The sequence below is a fragment of the Lissotriton helveticus genome, chromosome 6, assembly GCF_964261635.1.
Source record: "Lissotriton helveticus chromosome 6, aLisHel1.1, whole genome shotgun sequence".
NCBI classification, from domain to species: Eukaryota; Metazoa; Chordata; class Amphibia; order Caudata; family Salamandridae; genus Lissotriton; species Lissotriton helveticus.
The window spans coordinates 1188522805-1188535460 of NC_136067.1; the positions used below are offsets into that span (position 1 = coordinate 1188522805).

The 12656-nt window shown below is 43.8% G+C and overlaps 1 protein-coding gene across 1 annotated transcript in view; it reads right to left on the reverse strand.

Annotated features, from left to right (window-relative positions):
* Positions 1 to 12656, reverse strand: part of THEMIS (thymocyte selection associated) — a 649377-nt gene that overhangs the window by 318113 nt on the left and 318608 nt on the right. The window lies entirely within an intron of this gene.

Consider the following 12656-nt stretch of genomic DNA (forward strand, 5'->3'; position numbering starts at 1 on the left):
GATGGTCACCCAAGTATCTTTCCTGGTGGGGCAGGGCGGAAACCCTTAAAATTATGGTGACGCCGTTGGTAAACTACTTGGCGAGTATGCTACCATTGACATTCACTGATGACTTCTTGAACTAAGTTGATAAACTGTTGGGTGCTTTCCTCTGGTAGGAGAAGAAACCCAGGATATCAATGAAAAAGCTACAACTAGCTAAAGAAAAAGGCGGCCTGGGTCTCCCCAACTTTAAAAATTACCAGGCAGCGTTCCTTTGCAAACAAGGGGCACAATGGCTTGCTGCGACCTCAACCTATACCCCATTATGGATAGAATTTGAGAAATCTCTCATCAATAACTCCCCACTGCTGGCCCTGCTCACCATGGACCTCTCCCACTTAAACTACTCTAAATACATTATGATGAACACCAGGCGCGCTCTCTTAAGACTTGACCAGGCCCACAAATCCAGCTTGAAAATTAGAAAATGCACAATGTTGGCCCTTCCTTTAAACTGGAAGGCAAAGCCCTCTACTGGGAATCTTGGTCCGTGAAAAGCATTAACCTGGTGAGCGACCTCTTTGAAGGGACACAACCCCTACCGTTCGTCTCACTCCAGGCTTTACATAACTTAACACCCCTAGACTTCTATGACTTTCTGAAGCTGAAAGTCATTATCTCGCACGCCACCTCGCACCTCAAGCACCCTGGCTTCTGACCCAAATACCACGTCTCCTAGCAGCAGGTCACTTCGTCTCTAGAGTGTACAAGCTGCTCCTCCCTCTACCTAGAAAGTCACATAGACGAAATGAAGTCAAATGGGAAGCAGAGCCCAACTCTACGGGCATTACGCTTGACTGGGACATAATTCACTGCACTGCCCTCTCTACTAAAGTATCCCCAATCCTCTCCCAGACTAAATACATGTTGCTAAATAGGACATTCTGGACACCGGATAGACTTTTTAAAACCCACTTGAGAGATAGTCCCACTTGTTAGAATTGCCACTCAGAAGTAGGCGACCTAGCCATATGCTTTTTAACTGCCCCTCTCTACAAACATACTGGGGAAATTTTTTTGACTGCATTCACCATGTATTCAGGTTAAAACCTAAGAGGGAATTTATATATGTCATACTGGGAGCTCTTGATACGAACCTACCGAATGCACAAGATCACCAGCTACTGGACTTGATGCTCACATTGGCATGTAAGGTGGTCCTGTGTAAGTGAAAAAATGCATCAGAGGTATGTTTTAAAATTTGGCAGGACTGGTTATCCTTTCTGAGAGGAGCTGACAACCCAGCGCGGCATTCCTCCCCTTGGCGCTCCTCCAACAAGAAGCTGTGGAATTCTCTTGATGCGTCTTCATTTAATTTTGATCCCTCGTGAATTATTACTGTATTCTTGCAATGCGTTCTATGTTGGGGCATCTTATGTACCACGCCTTGATTCACTGTAAGTGTAGATAACCTAAATGTAGATCCACTCTATATGTGTCTCGGCTTAATCCTACGGATCTCTCATACCTGACCTAGCTGACGGCAGCTTATATTTGTATGTACTGTACATTTATTTATTTATTGTTCTGTTGTTTACTTATATTTTCTTGTTTACTTGCATGTAGCTCTGACCCCAAACAACATCAGATAACTGTATTTTAGCTTTACTTCGGTTTCTGTTTGATAGCACACATGATTCAATTTCTGTAATTGTCGATTCATTATCTTTTCATTTATTTTCCTTCAATAAAAATGATTTGAAATAAAAAAAGGATCTACTTTAAAAAACAAAAAAAAAGTGTACTTTCACAGATCTGCATTTAAAGTGTACCTATACCTTTGGCTCGAGTTCGTGCTATATACAATTGCCTCAAAATATGCTGTCCAAGCTCCTAACATCAAATTTCACTGCACTACACAATTCCTCTGCACACATCCACTTCCCTCCAAATCACATAAGGGAAAAACAATTCCAAAGTCAATAGCACAAAATCTCGCAAATGCAAGACCATTTCATCAAAAATGCTCATTTTAAATGCGGCCCATTTCCCTTCAAAGAAACTGGGCTGTATTTAAAAGAAAATTTACAAACTCTGCCACAAGATGGTCACAGAAGAGGATTAACTCAGCGTTGCTCCATGCTTCACTTGGACCCGATTACATCAGGCACTGTTGCAGCCTTTTTAGAGGGTCGCAAATCAATAGATGTGGGGACAGTGATTACCCTGAGAGACTATGTAGTCCTTGGTGCCAGAATAATTACTGGGGGCAGTGATGGTTGAGGGTGGTTGGGCCTATGGCTGGGGAGTTCAAAGCAGACAAAGAAATAACTGACAACATACAGAATTTGTGCACAGGGGTCTGCAAGGACCTATCAGAGTTCAAAGCAGATTTACATTCACTCTGCCAGCGCATAGAATCAGCAGGATGCCGTTGAGAACACTGACCAGCTCATGAGCACCAAAATTTGCCAAATGAAGCATCAATCAAAATGCCTGTCTCAAAATGAGAGTACCTAGAGAATAGCTCCAGTAGTAACAATACGTATAAGAAAGTTCAAAGGGGGTGTTGAAGGATCAAATGCGGTAGTAGGTGTCCGATACCTTATTATGGGCTCACTGAACATAAACGCAACATATCAACAGAGGCAACTGAACACGCACACAGGGGAGGTTACAAAGGGGCTAGACCCTGAGATGTGGTTGCACAACTTAAGAACTCTGCAATGAAAAATAAGATATTGGAGGTGGAGCAGAAAGGCAAAACTGCTTTGTTCAATGACTGCGAGGTTTCAATTTACCAGGACTTGGAAGCTGCCACTCTTAACCAACAGAAAGAATTTCAGAACATCACTAAAGAACTGCAGGCCAAGCAAATTTAATATGGATGGCTTTTTGTGGAGGGTCTGAGATCCAGCTGGAATGGGTAGGACACAAGCATCCACACCCCAGAAGGGGGGAGAACAGTGCTCAAGCTGGAGTCCCCAGCTTATCCACATTTTGAAGAATGGTTGATGAAAGTATAGGGCTGGACCAGACAAAGACAACTTCGGAAAGACACTAAAGCAAAGCTAACACCGAAATGAACAGCTGAACATTGATGCTGGGTGAACCAAATGTTGTAACATTTTGGGTCAGGTACAGGCTGCAAGATAATAGTATATTTTGCACCATGGTTCTAAGTTAATCATAGCAGAGCATTCAAATCATCTTACACACAACTCAAAATACTTAGTTACAGGTCCCTAGAAGGAAAAGAAGAGGTTTGAGGGTACCACACACATTAAAGGTACTGAGGAGTGTAGTTGGAGGAGGATATAGCGAACCTGTCATGTACCCAATGTGCGTTGAGCACTAAAGGGAAGTGGTTATGGGGCTTGTGGTTAAGGGGGACAGTGGGGAGCGCCTACCTCTGGTTTAGGTTATTAGGTTTATGTTGTTTTCACTGTTAATGTTTTTTATACAGAGGAGGGGTAATCCAGACCGACTCTACACTTACAGTTTGCAGAGTAGATACGATGTACACACCAGTTTTGGGCTACAGCCCAAACCAAAACAGTGGGAGTGGCTATCCTATTGTAAAATATAGTTGTGGTCCTAAAACACCATATAAGGGACCCGGATTAGAAATTATTTGTTCTCAACATTCACCTAGATGGCAAGCTACAAACTGTTATCAGTATATGTGGCCCAAGCTTGCAACAGAGGATTTCCTGATCTATGTATTTGAGAACCATGTGGGCCTGACAGGAAATGTGTTAATCTTCTGATCCTTTCCCCCTTGCAATTCAGTTGCCATTGCCTAACCCAACGTATGCATTTTATATATATCTACATGGAAAGAGAGAGACAGCAAGAGAGCGAAAACACAACACGGGTGCTGTGCAACATTGAAGTACCTATATTGCCATCAAAGGGCATGTTAATTTCCATAGGAACACGTTGTCGAACCTACGGCCCAAACCGCTAGACGGTAATATATCAAATTTGGCAGAAAGATAGATGTTCTTTCGCAGATTGTGCTTTTTATTATTTGATGCAAATCCATTTGGTAGTTTTTGTGAAGTTAAAGCCAAACAATATAGTGATATCTCTGGCACAGAAATTTCAGAGTGTCTCGTGTTGGTCATAGATATTTCACGCCGATTCTGTGGTAAATCGTGAATGCACGTGCCAGCCGGAATGATCAGGTTGCATCCAGCCAATCAGAACAGAAAGTTGCGGCTAAAATTTTATTGATCAGGAATGGTTCACAGAGCTGGAAATGTGTGTCAAAGGTAACATAAGGGGTCAGTGCTGAAGTACTCTGACCCAATGTTTGAAAGATGGGAGTGTTATTGACGAAAGTTGTGTTTTAAAAATTGCTGTTATATTTTTTACCACACTTGATATTCATGATGACGACGCACCCCCTGCCCCCGTGTATCATCACGGGAACATCACAACATTTCTGTGAATATTGGGGAAAATCTATACTAATATAAAAAAGAGAGAGCCCAAACCTTTGAGGCGGGTAATCTCAGGAACCACAACACCAATCACAACACCCAATACAGCGTTGGAAAGGGCAGTTGCAGCAGAATGACATAGGCTATGCAGACGCCCACCATATACATTTAAAAGGTAAAAGAACCGTGCCAGCAAAGTAGTCCCTTGTGGGCGTGTCTGCATTGTGCTGTGGACGTGTGCTGTGGGCGTGACAAAAGCTGGAGGCGTGTGGTACGTTCCGCCCTTCATGCCATGTCTCATATCGTGTGCTAATCCCCCCCGGCTCCCTTTAAATACCCCTGCACCCCATAATCATAACCCACCCTTACTCCTTAAAATACCCCAACACCCTTAAACACTAACCCATCTTAACCCTATAAATATACCCTGTACCCCAAAACCTAAACCTATCCCTAAACCCTAAAAATACCCCTATACCCCAAAACCCAAACCTAGCCCTGAACCCTATAAATACCCCTGTACCTCAAAACCCAAACCTACACCTGAACCCTAATACCCCAGTACCCCAAAACCCAAACCTAGCCCTGAACCCTAAAAATACCACTGTACCCCAAAACCACCCCTGAACACCAAAATACCCCTGTACCCCAAAACTCAAACCTAGCCCTGAACCCTTAAAATATCCCTGTACCCCAAAACCCAAACCTACCCCTGAACCCTAAAAATACCCCTGTACCCCAAAACCCAAACCTACCCCTGAACCCTAAAAATAACGCTGTACCCCAAAACCCAAACCTACCCCTGAACCCTAAAATACACCTGTACCCCAAAACCCAAACCTAGCCCTGAACCCTAAAAATACCCCTGTACCCAAAAACCCAAACCTAGCCCTGAACCCTAAAAATACCCCTGTACCCCAAAACCCAAACCTACCCCTGAACCCTGAACATCTTGAAAGATGCGTGCGTTCACAATTAACCCAACATCTTGAGGATTCTAATCTATTGGACCCACACCAATCAGGGTTCAGGAAAGGCTGCAGTACTGAAACCGCAATCCTAAATGTCCTAGATGATCTGCACATGTCACTCGACTCCAACCAATGTAGCCTTCTCATCCTCCTTGACCTCTCGGCTGCGTTCGACACAGTGGTTCATACCCTCCTACTCAACGCCCTCCGATAGAGAGCGGGCATCGAAAAGACAGTCTTAAAATGGTTCTCCTCTTTTCTGAACAACCGCACTCAAAAAATAAAGATCAACAACTTCGAATCTGACCCCCTCCCCATCAGTAGAGGAGTCCCTCAAGGGTCAGTACTCTCGCCACAACTCTTCAACATCTACATGGAACCCCTCACCTCACTTCTAAGGAACTCCAACATCCCCTTCCACCTTTACGCGGACCACACACAACTCTATTTGAAAACCACTTCGATCGCAGACATTCACAGACTTAATGCGACACTCGTGGAGGTCCAACAGTGGCTCGCAGCCAATCACCTCAAACTGAATGAAGAAAAAACAGAAGTTCTCCTAATTTCGAACAAAGATGAAAACCCACAAATAGTGGAATGGCTCAAAGCCTTAAATGCCCTCAACGTCTCTCTAAAGCCAACAGATTCTGCTAAATCCCTAGGAATCACTCTCAATCCCAAACTGGACATGAACAAACACATCTCTAAAACCGCCAAAAGCGCGTTCCTGAACCTGAAACTCCTATACAAAATCAAACCCTTCCTCCCCCCCAAAGACCTGAAACAGGCCACGCAGGCACTTGTGCTCTCCAGAATTGACTATGGCATCGCAGTGCTGACTGGAACTGCCAAGGCACACCTAGGACCTCTCACCTCCACCCTCAACGCAGCAGCAAGAATGGTCACAGGAACTAAGAAATTTGACCACCTCTCTTCAGCACTCAAAGAACTGAAATGGCTCCCGATTGACCAACGAGCCAACTTCCGCACAGTTTGCCTCACACATAAAGCCCTGCATACCGGCAAACCGGAATACCTGGCCTCCAAACTCAAAAGGGCGGGTCAATCCAGGTACCTCAGAAGCTCCAACACACTACTACTCATCCCTCTGAAATCACAGAAACGCAAAACCTCAAATAAATCCTTTGCGGGGAATGCCCCCTGGATCTGGAACGCCACGCCCCCACATCAGAATGACCGTCTCCTTCCCGCAATTCAAATCGCTACTCAAAGCCCTCTTCCTTGAACACTCTGGTGCCTAAGGAGGACCCCACGCCTGATGGTCAAAGTCCCTATGACTGTCGTACTGACTCTATTTCCTGCTTGTTGTTCTTGATTCCTGTCTTGCTTATTCTCATTTACTGCATATCTGTATTTGCTGTGAAGCGCTCTGATACCCTCGGGTCCAGCTAGCGCTATACAAAACTTCAATAAATAAATAAAAATAAATAAACCCTAAAACTACCCCTATACCCCAAAACCCAAACCTAGCCCTGAACCCTAAATATACCCCTGTACCCTAAAACCCATACCTATCCCTAATCCCTAAAGCTACCCCTGTACCCCATAACCCAAAACTATATTTTAACCCTTAAAATACCCAAACACCCCAAGACATATACCTCAGTACCCCAAAACATATACCCCTATACCCATACTTACCTTATCCAAACATTAAAAAAACATGCTTTTACCATTCATGCATTTACAACGAATTTCGTTGTAAATGTATGCATGGTAAAAGCATATAAAATGCAATGCCATGCGTTATAATGGCATTGCGGAGTCATGGTACTTTCGTAATGAAAGTATGCGGAGTGATGGTATGCGGAAAGAAAGTTGCGGAATAATGGGTGTTTACCCTCCCCCGGTAAGTACATTGGTGGCACGGCGGCCCACATCTCCAGCAATATACTCATATTTTTTCACCACCCATTTGAAAAATGCACAGGTCTCTCTCATTGATGGCCAGCACCGACATACACTTTTAGACACACCTCGCGCCACAAGTTCTAGAATTGCGAACTTTAGAGCTGGGGAGCTATGTTCGAATCTCGGCATCAGCTCAACATCCTGTGATTCCAGGCAAATCGCTTTGTCTCCCCGTGCCTACCTCAAATGAATGTGTTCTTCTGTATTGTAAATTGTGCTCATGCCATTTTGTCGAGTTCGCGCTATATAATATTGCAAGGAAAAATAAAGTAGGGAAACTCGAGTTCACACACTACTGAACGCGCACTCTTAAGTGCATCAGCAGTGCACTGTGAATCGGAGTGTTTCACAGGCCTGTCACAGATAAGAAATGCTATCAAAACGAAATCCTACAAAACAATATACTACTGGCCGGCAGCAATTTATACCCGGACAACGTTGGGACGGGCTGCTAGTATTATATATTTGTACACACTCACCGATCCCTGTCACAGACTCATGTATGCACACTCAAACTCACTGAGACACTTGTACACCCGTTCACATACTGACTCACAGTTATACATCTAGTCACATACCCAGATAGTTGTGCACCCACTCACATACCCATTCAGGTACTCATGCACCCACTTAAAGACTCACTCAGGGTGACACACCCATGTACAGACTCATTCAGACTCAGGCACCAACTTGGAAACCCACTTATAGATGTATGCGCAAAGTCTCAACCTCACTTAGAGACTCTTACACCCACTCAGAGATGCACCTGGGCACACATGCACCCACTCACAGATCCACTCAGATACTCATGCACCCACTTATAAACTCACCCTGAGAGTCAAGAACGCATGTACAGACCTATTCAGACTCATGCATCCAGTTACAGACACACATACCCTTACATATGTACTCAAAGACCCATTGAGACACTCACACCCCACTGACAGACCCAGTGAGACTCATACACCCACTCATAGATCCACTCAGACACCCACTCACATGCCCAGTCACTCACACACTCAGTGAAACTTATACACTTGGTCATTCACTCGAACGATCGGAGACTCGCCCACCCACCCAGGCTCACTCTGATATACACACACCCACTCACTCACTGAAAGACTAAAACATCCACTTACAGACCCACCCAGACACGTATGTATGCAATCATTCACTCACTCATTCAGAGACATGCTCTCACTCACAGACCGCTTGAGATACTCATGTATCCCCTCACAGAACCAGACACACCCCATATACAGTCACTCACACACCCAATCACAGACCCACTCAGACTTATGCACCCAGTCACTGATACACTCAGACTCACACACCCACTCACAGTTCCACTCAGACACTCACACGCCCAGTCATTGACCCACTATGAGAATCAGACACTACCTGACAGACCCACTCAGGCAGTCAAGCATCCACCCAGCCACCCACTTAGATGCTTATGTATCAACTTACAAATTCAGTCAGACAGTCAAACTTACTTTCAAATGCACCTACTCACAGATCGACTGAGCCTCCAATCACACACCAATTGAGACACTTACAAACCCAGTCATAGATGCACTGAAACAGACACACAGTTTGTTACAGAACAATTGATAGACTGATGCACCATCTCATAGATCCACTGAAATACCTATACAATGAATGAGAGACTTACTGATACAATGGTTCATGTAGTCACAGGTTCCACTGAAAGGTACACACTGTTGAAGATATTAAGGGAGTTACACATGCTATTATAAAGTCTTTTAGATAGTAATATGTTGGTTGAAATCTATTTTGCAGTTAAAAGGTTTTGTACGTTGTGGTGGCTTTTCAATGTCTGCTTTTGTTTTGTTATTTCATGATGTATTTTTAGTAATCGTGGCTACCAATATCATCCCTGTGCCCAGCATCATTGAGAAAACAGAATTTTTTTTTACAAGATTGTGTTTATAAAAACTCCATATGAAAATATGACTGTAAGCAGTGCAGTAATAAACCCCTAGTGTCTAAAATACTGTAAAATGTGTGCATATATACATTTTATGCTTTAACAAAACCATGCTCAAGGTGTCTATCACAGGTCTGTAACAGAACTGTGCACATTATCTGTTCAGTAAAAGTAAAGTGCCACTATAGTGAGGGCAGCAAAACCTTCAATGTGACATACCGCCAACAGCGGTGTACAGTGTGCCGCACACATTTTATATATGTGCACTGTAGTGCACTACACAGATGATGTTTGGTACTGGAACTGACATGGGAATTTAGCATTTCAAATTTAAACATGTTTGCCCTTATCTGTAGTGGTGGTGACGCAGTCAACTGTAACCAACACAGTGTTCCCAACCACTAACATGGCTGATGTCTGACCTCACTAATAGCACATATCAAAATTATGCCGCCAGAAATCGACCGCGTGGTGTGCAATTGCATGCACGGCATGCCAAACTCTATGGCTCACCAGAGGAATAGGCAAGTTTCACAAATATATATTGTACTACATTTCACTGCTTCCTTTCTACGTCCGTAGGCTGAAATGTGCCTCTGAATATCAGAGTGTAAGCATTATTTTAATTGCATACATTTTGTGGCCCCTACATAGGGCACACACCATGGAATATGGGGTCCTGGACTTTGTGGAGAGAAAGCAATGTTACAATGTGTGATATGGGTGATTTCTGCTTGCGTTACAGGCATATCCCTATGCAGCGATCACGTTCATAGTAGCTACAATTAGTTCTCAAATCACATGATGTTATATGTGAACTGTTATGCGTAGGCTTTACACCAAGAGCCATGTCTGTATCCTGTTGCTGGCATTTGAGGATGATGTTAGCCAAGTGCACTTTCACAGTGATCACTCAGCCCACATCATACTTTGTAAAACAGTTGTCTAGGAGGTAGATATACCTCACCGACCCCTTCAGAGTGCCGCACACCCTAGGTTTACATGTTAAATGGGCAGAAGTTTCACTTTTCTGCATTGAAATCTTGGATACATTAGGTTAATGTGGGATAAGTAGCCTCAGCCTGCAGAAAGCAAGGCCTGCCTGTGGCAGGAGAACTGTTGCACAGAATAATGTCACCGTAGAATTGCAGATACATGGTGTTCCCAGATAAGAGTTACCTGTACCACTAGTGGCCCTAGTAGCTGTTACATGGATAGCATCAGACATGGTGACAGAGACGATCCCCTGGCCTGATACTTCTTTCCATTGACCTACAGTGTCAATGTGTGTTTGTCACTAATGCCTGGCCCCTTACTCACAGTCTGCTGACACTTTTCTGATAGTATTGCTTACACTGTACAGGCCTGTTGCGCATTTGGTAAAAGAACAGTGTATATAGTGGGTTACTTTTGAATAGATGTGGAATATAAATCATCTGCTTGGCTACATAATTATTTATCAGACTACACATACAATGGTAGGTTGAGTGTCATCCTAGTTACAGTGCAATGTCTAGCAAAATGGGTGACCTGTGATGACAGGACAAACAAAACAAACTCTTTATGGCATACTAGGACATTCACATGAGTAGTCCACATGCCCAAACAGCCCCCAGAGAGATAGGTCTCAGTGTCACACATACCAGTCCTTACCTTGTGACCTTAGGCTTAGTATGTAGTGTATACTATGGTACTTGCCGCTGTGGACCATATGTATCATTGCAATGGGCCTGGCAGTAAAGGTATCTGGACAGTCATGCACAGGTACTTTACCCTTCAGAAGGTCCAAATGGTGTGCTGTGGGTCATGGGACCTCACATCACATTTCCTGAGGATGGACTTAGCCTACATGAGTTTAGTGGTCTAGCTCAGTCACCGTAGGTCATAAACAGGGCTGATGATAGTCATCACATGACCACAAAAGTGCGTATCTATGCTTAGCATGTGACATGGACATATTTATTGTGTTGACCTTTGATGAATGTTTGTGCTGGGTGTTAAAATAAATGTGTATCAAACATACAGATATCCTTGCAGTTCCAGTTACAATTAGTTTCTACATCTATTGCATTCAAATAGGTCAACGCCTATCAAAAGAAGGCCATTTGGAAAGCTATTGCCTAGAAGGTGTGGACCGTTGGAGTTTACATCTGGCGTAGTGCCCACTGCTGAAAGAGGTGGGAGGTCTTGCGGCATTGGCCCTGGAAGATCATGGAGGTTCAGCTGGGAAAGTCCTCCCAATGTGGAAGGGGCGCACGTTGGACTCTCAACCCTATGATGGCCCACATACTGGCTGTGGCCTACCTGGAACTTGATGGGTAGCTTAGAGCCCTACAGCAGCAACAAGAGGGTGAGTCCTGGCCAGAGCCATACATGCCATATTCCCAACTTTGAGTGTTACAGAGAGAAATGTCACCAACCATGTTGGCGGTGGCCTGTGCCACACACAAGATGAGTCCTTGTCAGTGCAAGTGTGGTAGTAGGTGCGTGCCACTGTGCTGTGCCTATTGTATTTCTCACTTGGAAGACAGCAGAGTCCTGTCCATATAAAATTCTCTCCTTTTGAACAGACACCTGGATGACTGAAGTGAGTAATCATTTCATGTTCTCAGTAAATCTGGGTGATGATTGTCCCACACAGGCAACTGGTCTTGCTCGTCTGAGGAGTCATGTAACCTCACTACTGTCTCATGTGATTGTGGCCCTATAGCATGTGACATGCCATTTAGCTTACGATACATGCAGTGAAAGTACAACAGTTCCCATTGTTAAGTACTGGCTATACAGTAAAAATGTACTGCAGACATCACTGGTGCCATCAGCAGTAGTGCAACATGTAGGCCAGTGTGCATTTGCCAGCTGATGGTCATCTGCAAAAGTGTTGCAAAACCACTCATTCACCAACTGAACATGACCAACATGAATGAGGGAGTGAGATATAGAACTGTGTCAGGAACAGATGTAAGAGTCTACATTAAACCTTATAAGGCAATATGAATATTCAAAACCAAAGAGTGGTGCGATGTGCCTGCCCATTGGGACTCCGGTGATCCCACATCTGCACGCCATAGATTTTAATCGACAACCAAAACTTTAGCGTATTGGCTTGTGGATATACAAATGGCGTCATCACCTAAACCAAGCAGGATCGGGGATGTTCATGTGGCTATATGAAAGGTTGTGCTGTGTGAAATCAGAGTAGATATCTCCCAAATGTGTACATGGCATTTTTTTTTTAAATGTGAGTTTATTGAAAAACAAACAGAACAGAAAGAAGAAACAGTTAAAATGATAAAACCATACATGTTGTATGATAAAAAATATAAACTGATAAAAGTAGCACAGAATATATAAGAAGAGAACTAAGAA